At 35.7% G+C, this 14,563-nt stretch overlaps 3 non-coding genes and 13 pseudogenes across 3 annotated transcripts; all 16 read right to left on the bottom strand.

Moving 5' to 3' along the window:
• Positions 1–656: 656 nt before the first annotated feature.
• On the bottom strand, positions 657–775 carry LOC145648914 (5S ribosomal RNA; annotated as a pseudogene).
• A 792-nt stretch (positions 776–1,567) lies between these two features.
• Positions 1,568–1,686, bottom strand: LOC145651014 (5S ribosomal RNA). The gene has a single exon (XR_014116761.1). It is a non-coding gene; the product is annotated as a 5S ribosomal RNA (ribosomal RNA).
• Positions 1,687–2,478: 792 nt separating this feature from the next.
• On the bottom strand, positions 2,479–2,597 carry LOC145649019 (5S ribosomal RNA; annotated as a pseudogene).
• A 791-nt stretch (positions 2,598–3,388) lies between these two features.
• On the bottom strand, positions 3,389–3,507 carry LOC145644765 (5S ribosomal RNA; annotated as a pseudogene).
• Positions 3,508–4,300: 793 nt separating this feature from the next.
• On the bottom strand, positions 4,301–4,419 carry LOC145650150 (5S ribosomal RNA; annotated as a pseudogene).
• A 792-nt stretch (positions 4,420–5,211) lies between these two features.
• LOC145647007 (5S ribosomal RNA) lies at positions 5,212–5,330 on the bottom strand (annotated as a pseudogene).
• A 793-nt stretch (positions 5,331–6,123) lies between these two features.
• On the bottom strand, positions 6,124–6,242 carry LOC145645594 (5S ribosomal RNA; annotated as a pseudogene).
• Positions 6,243–7,035: 793 nt separating this feature from the next.
• On the bottom strand, positions 7,036–7,154 carry LOC145643742 (5S ribosomal RNA; annotated as a pseudogene).
• Positions 7,155–7,946: 792 nt separating this feature from the next.
• Positions 7,947–8,065, bottom strand: LOC145647005 (5S ribosomal RNA; annotated as a pseudogene).
• A 793-nt stretch (positions 8,066–8,858) lies between these two features.
• On the bottom strand, positions 8,859–8,977 carry LOC145645593 (5S ribosomal RNA; annotated as a pseudogene).
• Positions 8,978–9,770: 793 nt separating this feature from the next.
• LOC145643740 (5S ribosomal RNA) lies at positions 9,771–9,889 on the bottom strand (annotated as a pseudogene).
• A 792-nt stretch (positions 9,890–10,681) lies between these two features.
• Positions 10,682–10,800, bottom strand: LOC145647004 (5S ribosomal RNA; annotated as a pseudogene).
• A 793-nt stretch (positions 10,801–11,593) lies between these two features.
• On the bottom strand, positions 11,594–11,712 carry LOC145645592 (5S ribosomal RNA; annotated as a pseudogene).
• A 793-nt stretch (positions 11,713–12,505) lies between these two features.
• Positions 12,506–12,624, bottom strand: LOC145643739 (5S ribosomal RNA; annotated as a pseudogene).
• A 792-nt stretch (positions 12,625–13,416) lies between these two features.
• LOC145651003 (5S ribosomal RNA) lies at positions 13,417–13,535 on the bottom strand. Its single transcript, XR_014116760.1, has one exon. It is a non-coding gene; the product is annotated as a 5S ribosomal RNA (ribosomal RNA).
• A 900-nt stretch (positions 13,536–14,435) lies between these two features.
• Positions 14,436–14,554, bottom strand: LOC145647152 (5S ribosomal RNA). The gene has a single exon (XR_014116286.1). It is a non-coding gene; the product is annotated as a 5S ribosomal RNA (ribosomal RNA).
• Between the last annotated feature and the right edge of the window lie 9 nt (positions 14,555–14,563).

Raw genomic sequence — 14,563 nt, 5'->3', positions numbered from 1 at the left:
ACAACATCTGGTATACGGAGGCACTAACAGACAGTATTTTTATTAATCACTGCACTTCACATTCAAGCATGTCAGTTGGAGAGTAAATTAAAGTGATGCAATAAAAACTTACAGCATCTGCTATTCCCAGGTGCTAGCAGATAGTTTGATTTAATTATTCACTGCACTTCAAATTTGAACATGATAGCTTGAACATAAATTAAAGGGATGCAATAAAATCTTACAGCACCTGCTATTCCCTGGTACTAAAAGATTTCTATTTAATCTGTACACTTCACATACAAGCATGTCAGTTGCAGATTAAATTAAAGTGATGCAACAAAAATTTACAGCATCTGCTATTCCCAGGTGCTAACAGATAGTTTTTTTTAATTAATCACTGCACTTCACATCCTAGCATGTCATCTTAAAAGTAAATTAAAGTGATGCAAGAGAAGCTTACAGCATCTCGTAGTCCAAGGTGCTAACAGATAGTTTTTTGATGAATCACTGCACTTCACATTCAGGCATGTGAGTTGGAGAGTAAATCAAAGTGATGCAAAAAAAACTTACAGCATCTGCTATTCCCATGTGCTAACAGAGAGTTTTTTTTATTAATCACTGCACTTCACATTTGAGCATGTCAGCTTGAAAGTAAATTAAAGTGATGCAAGAAAAGCTTACAGCACCTGGTATTCCTAGGTAGGGTCCCACCTCAGTACTATCCAGGCCCAAACTTGCTTAGCTTCCAAGGTCAGATGAGATTGGGCGTTCTCAAGATGGTGTGGCAGTAAGCCTTAAACACTTAGTCAAATTGCCTAATCATAGCAAATATGATCAAAGACCAATCTGACTATTTTTTTTATTAATCCCTGCACTTGACATTCTAGAATGTTATCTTGAAAGTAAATTAAATGATGCAATAAAAGCGTACAACATCTGGTATACGGAGGCACTAACAGACAGTATTTTTATTAATCACTGCACTTCACATTCAAGCATGTCAGTTGGAGAGTAAATTAAAGTGATGCAATAAAAACTTACAGCATCTGCTATTCCCAGGTGCTAGCAGATATTTTGATTTAATTATTCACTGCACTTCAAATTTGAACATGATAGCTTGAACATAAATTAAAGGGATGCAATAAAATCTTACAGCACCTGCTATTCCCTGGTACTAAAAGATTTCTATTTAATCTGTACACTTCACATACAAGCATGTCAGTTGCAGATTAAATTAAAGTGATGCAACAAAAACTTACAGCATCTGCTATTCCCAGGTGCTAACAGATAGCTTTTTTAATTAATCACTGCACTTCACATCCTAGCATGTCATCTTAAAAGTACATTAAAGTGATGCAAGAGAAGCTTACAGCATCTCGTAGTCCAAGCTGCTAACAGATAGTTTTTTGATGAATCACTGCACTTCACATTCAGGCATGTGAGTTGGAGAGTAAATGAAAGTGATGCAAAAAAAACTTACAGCATCTGCTATTGCCATGTGCTAACAGATAGTTTTTTTTTATTAATCACTGCACTTCACATTTGAGCATGTCAGCTTGAAAGTAAATTAAAGTGATGCAAGAAAAGCTTACAGCACCTGGTATTCCTAGGTAGGGTCCCACCTCAGTACTATCCAGGCCCAAACTTGCTTAGCTTCCAAGGTCAGATGAGATTGGGCGTTCTCAAGCTGGTGTGGCCGTAAGCCTTAAACACTTAGTCAAATTGCCTAATCATAGCAAATATGATCAAAGACCAATCTGACAATTTTTTTTATTAATCCCTGCACTTGACATTCTAGAATGTTATCTTGAAAGTAAATTAAATGATGCAATAAAAGCTTACAACATCTGGTATACGGAGGCACTAACAGACAGTTTTTTTATTAATCACTGCACTTCACATTCAAGCATGTCAGTTGGAGAGTAAATTAAAGTGATGCAATAAAAACTTACAGCATCTGCTATTCCCAGGTGCTAGCAGATATTTTGATTTAATTATTCACTGCACTTCAATAATGAACATGATAGCTTGAACATAAATTAAAGGTATGCAATAAAATCTTACAGCACCTGCTATTCCCTGGTACTAAAAGATTTCTATTTAATCTGTACACTTCACATACAAGCATGTCAGTTGCAGATTAAATTAAAGTGATGCAACAAAAACTTACAGCATCTGCTATTCCCAGGTGCTAACAGATAGTTTTTTTTAATTAATCACTGCACTTCACATCCTAGCATGTCATCTTAAAAGTAAATTAAAGTGATGCAAGAGAAGCTTACAGCATCTCGTAGTCCAAGCTGCTAACAGATAGTTTTTTGATGAATCACTGCACTTCACATTCAGGCATGTGAGTTGGAGAGTAAATGAAAGTGATGCAAAAAAAACTTACAGCATCTGCTATTGCCATGTGCTAACAGATAGTTTTTTTTATTAATCACTGCACTTCACATTTGAGCATGTCAGCTTGAAAGTAAATTAAAGTGATGCAAGAAAAGCTTACAGCACCTGGTATTCCTAGGTAGGGTCCCACCTCAGTACTATCCAGGCCCAAACTTGCTTAGCTTCCAAGGTCAGATGAGATTGGGCGTTCTCAAGCTGCTGTGGCCGTAAGCCTTAAACAATTACTCAAATTGCCTAATCATAGTAAATATGATCAAAGACCAATCTGACAATTTTTTTTATTAATCCCTGCACTTGACATTCTAGAATGTTATCTTGAAAGTAAATTAAATGATGCAATAAAAGCTTACAACATCTGGTATACGGAGGCAATACGAGACAATTCTTTTATTAATCACTGCACTTCACATTCAAGCATGTCAGTTGGAGAGTAAATTAAAGTGATGCAATAAAAACTTACAGCATCTGCTATTCCCAGGTGCTAACAGATAGTTTGTTTTAATTATTCACTGCACTTCAAATTTGAACATGATAGCTTGAACATGAATTAAAGGGATGCAATAAAATCTTACAACACCTGCTATTCCCTGGTACTAAAAGATTTATATTTAATCTGTACACTTCACATACAAGCATGTCAGTTGCAGATTAAATTAAAGTGATGCAACAAAAACTTACAGCATCTGCTATTCCCAGGTGCTAACAGATAGCTTTTTTAATTAATCACTGCACTTCACATCCTAGCATGTCATCTTGAAAGTAAATTAAAGTGATGCAAGAGAAGCTTACAGCATCTCGTAGTCCAAGGTGCTAACAGATAGTTTTTTGATGAATCACTGCACTTCACATTCAGGCATGTGAGTTGGAGAGTAAATGAAAGTGATGCAAAAAAAACTTACAGCATCTGCTATTCCCAGGTGCTAACAGATAGTTTTTTTTATTAATCACTGCACTTCACATTTGAGCATGTCAGCTTGAAAGTAAATTAAAGTGATGCAAGAAAAGCTTACAGCACCTGGTATTCCTAGATAGGGTCCCACCTCAGTACTATCCAGGCCCAAACTTGTTTCGCTTCCAAGGTCAGATGAGATTGTTTTTTCTCAAGCTGGTGTGGCCGTAAGCCTTAAACAATTACTCAAATTGCCTAATCATAGTAAATATGATCAAAGACCAATCTGACAATTTTTTTTATTAATCCCTGCACTTGACATTCTAGAATGTTATCTTGAAAGTAAATTAAATGATGCAATAAAAGCTTACAACATCTGGTATACGGAGGCACTAACAGACAGTTTTTTTATTAATCACTGCACTTCACATTCAAGCATGTCAGTTGGAGAGTAAATTAAAGTGATGCAATAAAAACTTACAGCATCTGCTATTCCCAGGTGCTAGCAGATATTTTGATTTAATTATTCACTGCACTTCAATAATGAACATGATAGCTTGAACATAAATTAAAGGTATGCAATAAAATCTTACAGCACCTGCTATTCGCTGGTACTAAAAGATTTCTATTTAGTCTGTACACTTCACATACAAGCATGTCAGTTGCAGATTAAATTAAAGTGATGCAACAAAAATTTACAGCATCTGCTATTCCCAGGTGCTAACAGATATTTTTTTTTAATTAATCACTGCACTTCACATCCTAGCATGTCATCTTAAAAGTAAATTAAAGTGATGCAAAAGAAGCTTACAGCATCTCGTAGTCCAAGGTGCTAACAGATAGTTTTTTGATGAATCACTGCACTTCACATTCAGGCATGTGAGTTGGAGAGTAAATGAAAGTGATGCAAAAAAAACTTACAGCATCTGCTATTGCCATGTGCTAACAGATAGTTTTTTTTTATTAATCACTGCACTTCACATTTGAGCATGTCAGCTTGAAAGGAAATTAAATTGATGCAAGAAAAGCTTACAGCACCTGGTATTCCTAGGTAGGGTCCCACCTCAGTACTATCCAGGCCCAAAGTTGTTTCGCTTCCAAGGTCAGATGAGATTGGGCGTTCTCAAGCTGGTGTGGCCGTAAGCCTTAAACAATTACTCAAATTGCCTAATCATAGTAAATATGATCAAAGACCAATCTGACAATTTTTTTTATTAATCCCTGCACTTGACATTCTAGAATGTTATCTTGAAAGTAAATTAAATGATGCAATAAAAGCTTACAACATCTGGTATACGGAGGCAATACGAGACAATTTTTTTATTAATCACTGCACTTCACATTCAAGCATGTCAGTTGGAGAGTAAATTAAAGTGATGCAATAAAAACTTACAGCATCTGCTATTCCCAGGTGCTAACAGATAGTTTGATTTAATTATTCACTGCACTTCAAATTTGAACATGATAGCTTGAACATAAATTAAAGGGATGCAATAAAATCTTACAGCACCTGCTATTCCCTGGTACTAAAAGATTTCTATTTAATCTGTACACTTCACATACAAGCATGTCAGTTGCAGATTAAATTAAAGTGATGCAACAAAAACTTACAGCATCTGCTATTCCCAGGTGCTAACAGATAGCTTTTTTAATTAATCACTGCACTTCACATCCTAGCATGTCATCTTAAAAGTACATTAAAGTGATGCAAGAGAAGCTTACAGCATCTCGTAGTCCAAGCTGCTAACAGATAGTTTTTTGATGAATCACTGCACTTCACATTCAGGCATGTGAGTTGGAGAGTAAATGAAAGTGATGCAAAAAAAACTTACAGCATCTGCTATTCCCATGTGCTAACAGATAGTTTTTTTTTATTAATCACTGCACTTCACATTTGAGCATGTCAGCTTGAAAGTAAATTAAAGTGATGCAAGAAAAGCTTACAGCACCTGGTATTCCTAGGTAGGGACCCACCTCAGTACAATCCAGGCCCAAGCTTGCTTAGCTTCCAAGGTCAGATGAGATTGGGCGTTCTCAAGCTGGCGTGGCCGTAAGCCTTAAACACTTAGTCAAATTGCCTAATCATAGCAAATATGATGAAAGACCAATCTGACTATTTTTTTTATTAATCCCTGCACTTGACATTCTAGAATGTTATCTTGAAAGTAAATTAAATGATGCAATAAAAGCTTACAACATCTGGTATACGGAGGCACTAACAGACAGTTTTTTTATTAATCACTGCATTTCACATTCAAGCATGTCAGTTGGAGAGTAAATTAAAGTGATGCAATAAAAACTTACAGCATCTGCTATTCCCAGGTGCTAGCAGATATTTTGATTTAATTATTCACTGCACTTCAATAATGAACATGATAGCTTGAACATAAATTAAAGGTATGCAATAAAATCTTACAGCACCTGCTATTCCCTGGTACTAAAAGATTTCTATTTAATCTGTACACTTCACATACAAGCATGTCAGTTGCAGATTAAATTAAAGTGATGCAACAAAAACTTACAGCATTTGCTATTCCCAGGTGCTAACAGATAGTTTTTTTTAAATTAATCACTGCACTTCACATCCTAGCATGTCATCTTGAAAGTAAATTAAAGTGATGCAAGAGAAGCTTACAGCATCTCGTAGTCCAAGGTGCTAACAGATAGTTTTTTGATGAATCACTGCACTTCACATTCAGGCATGTGAGTTGGAGAGTAAATGAAAGTGATGCAAAAAAAACTTACAGCATCTGCTATTCCCAGGTGCTAACAGATAGTTTTTTTTATTAATCACTGCACTTCACATTTGAGCATGTCAGCTTGAAAGTAAATTAAAGTGATGCAAGAAAAGCTTACAGCACCTGGTATTCCTAGATAGGGTCCCACCTCAGTACTATCCAGGCCCAAACTTGTTTCGCTTCCAAGGTCAGATAAGATTGTTTTTTCTCAAGCTGGTGTGGCCGTAAGCCTTAAACATTTACTCAAATTGCCTAATCATAGTAAATATGATCAAAGACCAATCTGACAATTTTTTTTATTAATCCCTGCACTTGACATTCTAGAATGTTATCTTGAAAGCAAATTAAATGATGCAATAAAAGCTTACAACATCTGGTATACGGAGGCACTAACAGACAGTTTTTTTATTAATCACTGCACTTCACATTCAAGCATGTCAGTTGGAGAGTAAATTAAAGTGATGCAATAAAAACTTACAGCATCTGCTATTCCCAGGTGCTAGCAGATATTTTGATTTAAATATTCACTGCACTTCAATAATGAACATGATAGCTTGAACATAAATTAAAGGTATGCAATAAAATCTTACAGCACCTGCTATTCGCTGGTACTAAAAGATTTCTATTTAGTCTGTACACTTCACATACAAGCATGTCAGTTGCAGATTAAATTAAAGTGATGCAACAAAAATTTACAGCATCTGCTATTCCCAGGTGCTAACAGATATTTTTTTTTAATTAATCACTGCACTTCACATCCTAGCATGTCATCTTAAAAGTAAATTAAAGTGATGCAAAAGAAGCTTACAGCATCTCGTAGTCCAAGGTGCTAACAGATAGTTTTTTGATGAATCACTGCACTTCACATTCAGGCATGTGAGTTGGAGAGTAAATGAAAGTGATGCAAAAAAAACTTACAGCATCTGCTATTGCCATGTGCTAACAGATAGTTTTTTTTTATTAATCACTGCACTTCACATTTGAGCATGTCAGCTTGAAAGGAAATTAAAGTGATGCAAGAAAAGCTTACAGCACCTGGTATTCCTAGGTAGGGTCCCACCTCAGTACTATCCAGGCCCAAAGTTGTTTCGCTTCCAAAGTCAGATGAGATTGGGCGTTCTCAAGCTGGTGTGGCCGTAAGCCTTAAACAATTACTCAAATTGCCTAATCATAGTAAATATGATCAAAGACCAATCTGACAATTTTTTTTATTAATCCCTGCACTTGACATTCTAGAATGTTATCTTGAAAGTAAATTAAATGATGCAATAAAAGCTTACAACATCTGGTATACGGAGGCAATACGAGACAATTTTTTTATTAATCACTGCACTTCACATTCAAGCATGTCAGTTGGAGAGTAAATTAAAGTGATGCAATAAAAACTTACAGCATCTGCTATTCCCAGGTGCTAACAGATAGTTTGATTTAATTATTCACTGCACTTCAAATTTGAACATGATAGCTTGAACATAAATTAAAGGGATGCAATAAAATCTTACAGCACCTGCTATTCCCTGGTACTAAAAGATTTCTATTTAATCTGTACACTTCACATACAAGCATGTCAGTTGCAGATTAAATTAAAGTGATGCAACAAAAATTTACAGCATCTGCTATTCCCAGGTGCTAACAGATAGCTTTTTTAATTAATCACTGCACTTCACATCCTAGCATGTCATCTTAAAAGTACATTAAAGTGATGCAAGAGAAGCTTACAGCATCTCGTAGTCCAAGCTGCTAACAGATAGTTTTTTGATGAATCACTGCACTTCACATTCAGGCATGTGAGTTGGAGAGTAAATGAAAGTGATGCAAAAAAAACTTAAAGCATCTGCTATTCCCATGTGCTAACAGATAGTTTTTTTTTATTAATCACTGCACTTCACATTTGAGCATGTCAGCTTGAAAGTAAATTAAAGTGATGCAAGAAAAGCTTACAGCACCTGGTATTCCTAGGTAGGGACCCACCTCAGTACAATCCAGGCCCAAGCTTGCTTAGCTTCCAAGGTCAGATGAGATTGGGCGTTCTCAAGCTGGCGTGGCCGTAAGCCTTAAACACTTAGTCAAATTGCCTAATCATAGCAAATATGATGAAAGACCAATCTGACTATTTTTTTTATTAATCCCTGCACTTGACATTCTAGAATGTTATCTTGAAAGTAAATTAAATGATGCAATAAAAGCTTACAACATCTGGTATACGGAGGCACTAACAGACAGTTTTTTTATTAATCACTGCATTTCACATTCAAGCATGTCAGTTGGAGAGTAAATTAAAGTGATGCAATAAAAACTTACAGCATCTGCTATTCCCAGGTGCTAGCAGATATTTTGATTTAATTATTCACTGCACTTCAATAATGAACATGATAGCTTGAACATAAATTAAAGGTATGCAATAAAATCTTACAGCACCTGCTATTCCCTGGTACTAAAAGATTTCTATTTAATCTGTACACTTCACATACAAGCATGTCAGTTGCAGATTAAATTAAAGTGATGCAACAAAAACTTACAGCATTTGCTATTCCCAGGTGCTAACAGATAGTTTTTTTTAAATTAATCACTGCACTTCACATCCTAGCATGTCATCTTGAAAGTAAATTAAAGTGATGCAAGAGAAGCTTACAGCATCTCGTAGTCCAAGGTGCTAACAGATAGTTTTTTGATGAATCACTGCACTTCACATTCAGGCATGTGAGTTGGAGAGTAAATGAAAGTGATGCAAAAAAAACTTACAGCATCTGCTATTCCCAGGTGCTAACAGATAGTTTTTTTTATTAATCACTGCACTTCACATTTGAGCATGTCAGCTTGAAAGTAAATTAAAGTGATGCAAGAAAAGCTTACAGCACCTGGTATTCCTAGATAGGGTCCCACCTCAGTACTATCCAGGCCCAAACTTGTTTCGCTTCCAAGGTCAGATAAGATTGTTTTTTCTCAAGCTGGTGTGGCCGTAAGCCTTAAACATTTACTCAAATTGCCTAATCATAGTAAATATGATCAAAGACCAATCTGACAATTTTTTTTATTAATCCCTGCACTTGACATTCTAGAATGTTATCTTGAAAGCAAATTAAATGATGCAATAAAAGCTTACAACATCTGGTATACGGAGGCACTAACAGACAGTTTTTTTATTAATCACTGCACTTCACATTCAAGCATGTCAGTTGGAGAGTAAATTAAAGTGATGCAATAAAAACTTACAGCATCTGCTATTCCCAGGTGCTAGCAGATATTTTGATTTAATTATTCACTGCACTTCAATAATGAACATGATAGCTTGAACATAAATTAAAGGTATGCAATAAAATCTTACAGCACCTGCTATTCGCTGGTACTAAAAGATTTCTATTTAGTCTGTACACTTCACATACAAGCATGTCAGTTGCAGATTAAATTAAAGTGATGCAACAAAAATTTACAGCATCTGCTATTCCCAGGTGCTAACAGATATTTTTTTTTAATTAATCACTGCACTTCACATCCTAGCATGTCATCTTAAAAGTAAATTAAAGTGATGCAAAAGAAGCTTACAGCATCTCGTAGTCCAAGGTGCTAACAGATAGTTTTTTGATGAATCACTGCACTTCACATTCAGGCATGTGAGTTGGAGAGTAAATGAAAGTGATGCAAAAAAAACTTACAGCATCTGCTATTGCCATGTGCTAACAGATAGTTTTTTTTTATTAATCACTGCACTTCACATTTGAGCATGTCAGCTTGAAAGGAAATTAAAGTGATGCAAGAAAAGCTTACAGCACCTGGTATTCCTAGGTAGGGTCCCACCTCAGTACTATCCAGGCCCAAAGTTGTTTCGCTTCCAAAGTCAGATGAGATTGGGCGTTCTCAAGCTGGTGTGGCCGTAAGCCTTAAACAATTACTCAAATTGCCTAATCATAGTAAATATGATCAAAGACCAATCTGACAATTTTTTTTATTAATCCCTGCACTTGACATTCTAGAATGTTATCTTGAAAGTAAATTAAATGATGCAATAAAAGCTTACAACATCTGGTATACGGAGGCAATACGAGACAATTTTTTTATTAATCACTGCACTTCACATTCAAGCATGTCAGTTGGAGAGTAAATTAAAGTGATGCAATAAAAACTTACAGCATCTGCTATTCCCAGGTGCTAACAGATAGTTTGATTTAATTATTCACTGCACTTCAAATTTGAACATGATAGCTTGAACATAAATTAAAGGGATGCAATAAAATCTTACAGCACCTGCTATTCCCTGGTACTAAAAGATTTCTATTTAATCTGTACACTTCACATACAAGCATGTCAGTTGCAGATTAAATTAAAGTGATGCAACAAAAATTTACAGCATCTGCTATTCCCAGGTGCTAACAGATAGCTTTTTTAATTAATCACTGCACTTCACATCCTAGCATGTCATCTTAAAAGTACATTAAAGTGATGCAAGAGAAGCTTACAGCATCTCGTAGTCCAAGCTGCTAACAGATAGTTTTTTGATGAATCACTGCACTTCACATTCAGGCATGTGAGTTGGAGAGTAAATGAAAGTGATGCAAAAAAAACTTACAGCATCTGCTATTCCCATGTGCTAACAGATAGTTTTTTTTTATTAATCACTGCACTTCACATTTGAGCATGTCATCTTGAAAGTAAATTAAAGTGATGCAAGAAAAGCTTACAGCACCTGGTATTCCTAGGTAGGGACCCACCTCAGTACAATCCAGGCCCAAGCTTGCTTAGCTTCCAAGGTCAGATGAGATTGGGCGTTCTCAAGCTGGCGTGGCCGTAAGCCTTAAACACTTAGTCAAATTGCCTAATCATAGCAAATATGATGAAAGACCAATCTGACTATTTTTTTTATTAATCCCTGCACTTGACATTCTAGAATGTTATCTTGAAAGTAAATTAAATGATGCAATAAAAGCTTACAACATCTGGTATACGGAGGCACTAACAGACAGTTTTTTTATTAATCACTGCATTTCACATTCAAGCATGTCAGTTGGAGAGTAAATTAAAGTGATGCAATAAAAACTTACAGCATCTGCTATTCCCAGGTGCTAGCAGATATTTTGATTTAATTATTCACTGCACTTCAATAATGAACATGATAGCTTGAACATAAATTAAAGGTATGCAATAAAATCTTACAGCACCTGCTATTCCCTGGTACTAAAAGATTTCTATTTAATCTGTACACTTCACATACAAGCATGTCAGTTGCAGATTAAATTAAAGTGATGCAACAAAAACTTACAGCATTTGCTATTCCCAGGTGCTAACAGATAGTTTTTTTTAAATTAATCACTGCACTTCACATCCTAGCATGTCATCTTGAAAGTAAATTAAAGTGATGCAAGAGAAGCTTACAGCATCTCGTAGTCCAAGGTGCTAACAGATAGTTTTTTGATGAATCACTGCACTTCACATTCAGGCATGTGAGTTGGAGAGTAAATGAAAGTGATGCAAAAAAAACTTACAGCATCTGCTATTCCCAGGTGCTAACAGATAGTTTTTTTTATTAATCACTGCACTTCACATTTGAGCATGTCAGCTTGAAAGTAAATTAAAGTGATGCAAGAAAAGCTTACAGCACCTGGTATTCCTAGATAGGGTCCCACCTCAGTACTATCCAGGCCCAAACTTGTTTCGCTTCCAAGGTCAGATAAGATTGTTTTTTCTCAAGCTGGTGTGGCCGTAAGCCTTAAACATTTACTCAAATTGCCTAATCATAGTAAATATGATCAAAGACCAATCTGACAATTTTTTTTATTAATCCCTGCACTTGACATTCTAGAATGTTATCTTGAAAGCAAATTAAATGATGCAATAAAAGCTTACAACATCTGGTATACGGAGGCACTAACAGACAGTTTTTTTATTAATCACTGCACTTCACATTCAAGCATGTCAGTTGGAGAGTAAATTAAAGTGATGCAATAAAAACTTACAGCATCTGCTATTCCCAGGTGCTAGCAGATATTTTGATTTAATTATTCACTGCACTTCAATAATGAACATGATAGCTTGAACATAAATTAAAGGTATGCAATAAAATCTTACAGCACCTGCTATTCGCTGGTACTAAAAGATTTCTATTTAGTCTGTACACTTCACATACAAGCATGTCAGTTGCAGATTAAATTAAAGTGATGCAACAAAAATTTACAGCATCTGCTATTCCCAGGTGCTAACAGATATTTTTTTTTAATTAATCACTGCACTTCACATCCTAGCATGTCATCTTAAAAGTAAATTAAAGTGATGCAAAAGAAGCTTACAGCATCTCGTAGTCCAAGGTGCTAACAGATAGTTTTTTGATGAATCACTGCACTTCACATTCAGGCATGTGAGTTGGAGAGTAAATGAAAGTGATGCAAAAAAAACTTACAGCATCTGCTATTGCCATGTGCTAACAGATAGTTTTTTTTTATTAATCACTGCACTTCACATTTGAGCATGTCAGCTTGAAAGGAAATTAAAGTGATGCAAGAAAAGCTTACAGCACCTGGTATTCCTAGGTAGGGTCCCACCTCAGTACTATCCAGGCCCAAAGTTGTTTCGCTTCCAAAGTCAGATGAGATTGGGCGTTCTCAAGCTGGTGTGGCCGTAAGCCTTAAACAATTACTCAAATTGCCTAATCATAGTAAATATGATCAAAGACCAATCTGACAATTTTTTTTATTAATCCCTGCACTTGACATTCTAGAATGTTATCTTGAAAGTAAATTAAATGATGCAATAAAAGCTTACAACATCTGGTATACGGAGGCAATACGAGACAATTTTTTTATTAATCACTGCACTTCACATTCAAGCATGTCAGTTGGAGAGTAAATTAAAGTGATGCAATAAAAACTTACAGCATCTGCTATTCCCAGGTGCTAACAGATAGTTTGATTTAATTATTCACTGCACTTCAAATTTGAACATGATAGCTTGAACATAAATTAAAGGGATGCAATAAAATCTTACAGCACCTGCTATTCCCTGGTACTAAAAGATTTCTATTTAATCTGTACACTTCACATACAAGCATGTCAGTTGCAGATTAAATTAAAGTGATGCAACAAAAATTTACAGCATCTGCTATTCCCAGGTGCTAACAGATAGCTTTTTTAATTAATCACTGCACTTCACATCCTAGCATGTCATCTTAAAAGTACATTAAAGTGATGCAAGAGAAGCTTACAGCATCTCGTAGTCCAAGCTGCTAACAGATAGTTTTTTGAAGAATCACTGCACTTCACATTCAGGCATGTGAGTTGGAGAGTAAATGAAAGTGATGCAAAAAAAACTTACAGCATCTGCTATTGCCATGTGCTAACAGATAGTTTTTTTTTATTAATCACTGCACTTCACATTTGAGCATGTCAGCTTGAAAGTAAATTAAAGTGATGCAAGAAAAGCTTACAGCACCTGGTATTCCTAGGTAGGGTCCCACCTCAGTACTATCCAGGCCCAAACTTGCTTAGCTTCCAAGGTCAGATGAGATTGGGCGTTCTCAAGCTGGTGTGGCCGTAAGCCTTAAACACTTAGTCAAATTGCCTAATCATAGCAAATATGATGAAAGACCAATCTGACTATTTTTTTTATTAATCCCTGCACTTGACATTCTAGAATGTTATCTTGAAAGTAAATTAAATGATGCAATAAAAGCTTACAACATCTGGTATACGGAGGCACTAACAGACAGTTTTTTTATTAATCACTGCACTTCACATTCAAGCATGTCAGTTGGAGAGTAAATTAAAGTGATGCAATAAAAACTTACAGCATCTGCTATTCCCAGGTGCTAGCAGATATTTTGATTTAATTATTCACTGCACTTCAATAATGAACATGATAGCTTGAACATAAATTAAAGGTATGCAATAAAATCTTACAGCACCTGCTATTCCCTGGTACTAAAAGATTTCTATTTAATCTGTACACTTCACATACAAGCATGTCAGTTGCAGATTAAATTAAAGTGATGCAACAAAAACTTACAGCATCTGCTATTCCCAGGTGCTAACAGATAGTTTGATTTAATTATTCACTGTACTTCAAATTTGAACATGATAGCTTGAACATAAATTAAAGGGATGCAATAAAATCTTACAGCACCTGCTATTCCCTGGTACTAAAAGATTTCTATTTAATCTGTACACTTCACATACAAGCATGTCAGTTGCAGATTAAATTAAAGTGATGCAACAAAAACTTACAGCATTTGCTATTCCCAGGTGCTAACAGATAGTTTTTTTTAAATTAATCACTGCACTTCACATCCTAGCATGTCATCTTGAAAGTAAATTAAAGTGATGCAAGAGAAGCTTACAGCATCTCGTAGTCCAAGGTGCTAACAGATAGTTTTTTGATGAATCACTGCACTTCACATTCAGGCATGTGAGTTGGAGAGTAAATGAAAGTGATGCAAGAAAAGCTTACAGCACCTGGTATTCCTAGGTAGGGTCCCACCTCAGTACAATCCAGGCCCAAGCTTGCTTAGCTTCCAAGGTCAGATGAGATTGGGCGTTCTCAAGCTGGTGTGGCCGTAAGCCTTAAACAC

Source organism: Electrophorus electricus, chromosome 13, assembly GCF_041902795.1.
Source record: "Electrophorus electricus isolate QZ-2024a chromosome 13, ASM4190279v1, whole genome shotgun sequence".
In the NCBI taxonomy this organism is placed as follows: Eukaryota; Metazoa; Chordata; class Actinopteri; order Gymnotiformes; family Gymnotidae; genus Electrophorus; species Electrophorus electricus.
This window is presented reverse-complemented; position numbering and strand designations above follow the sequence as displayed.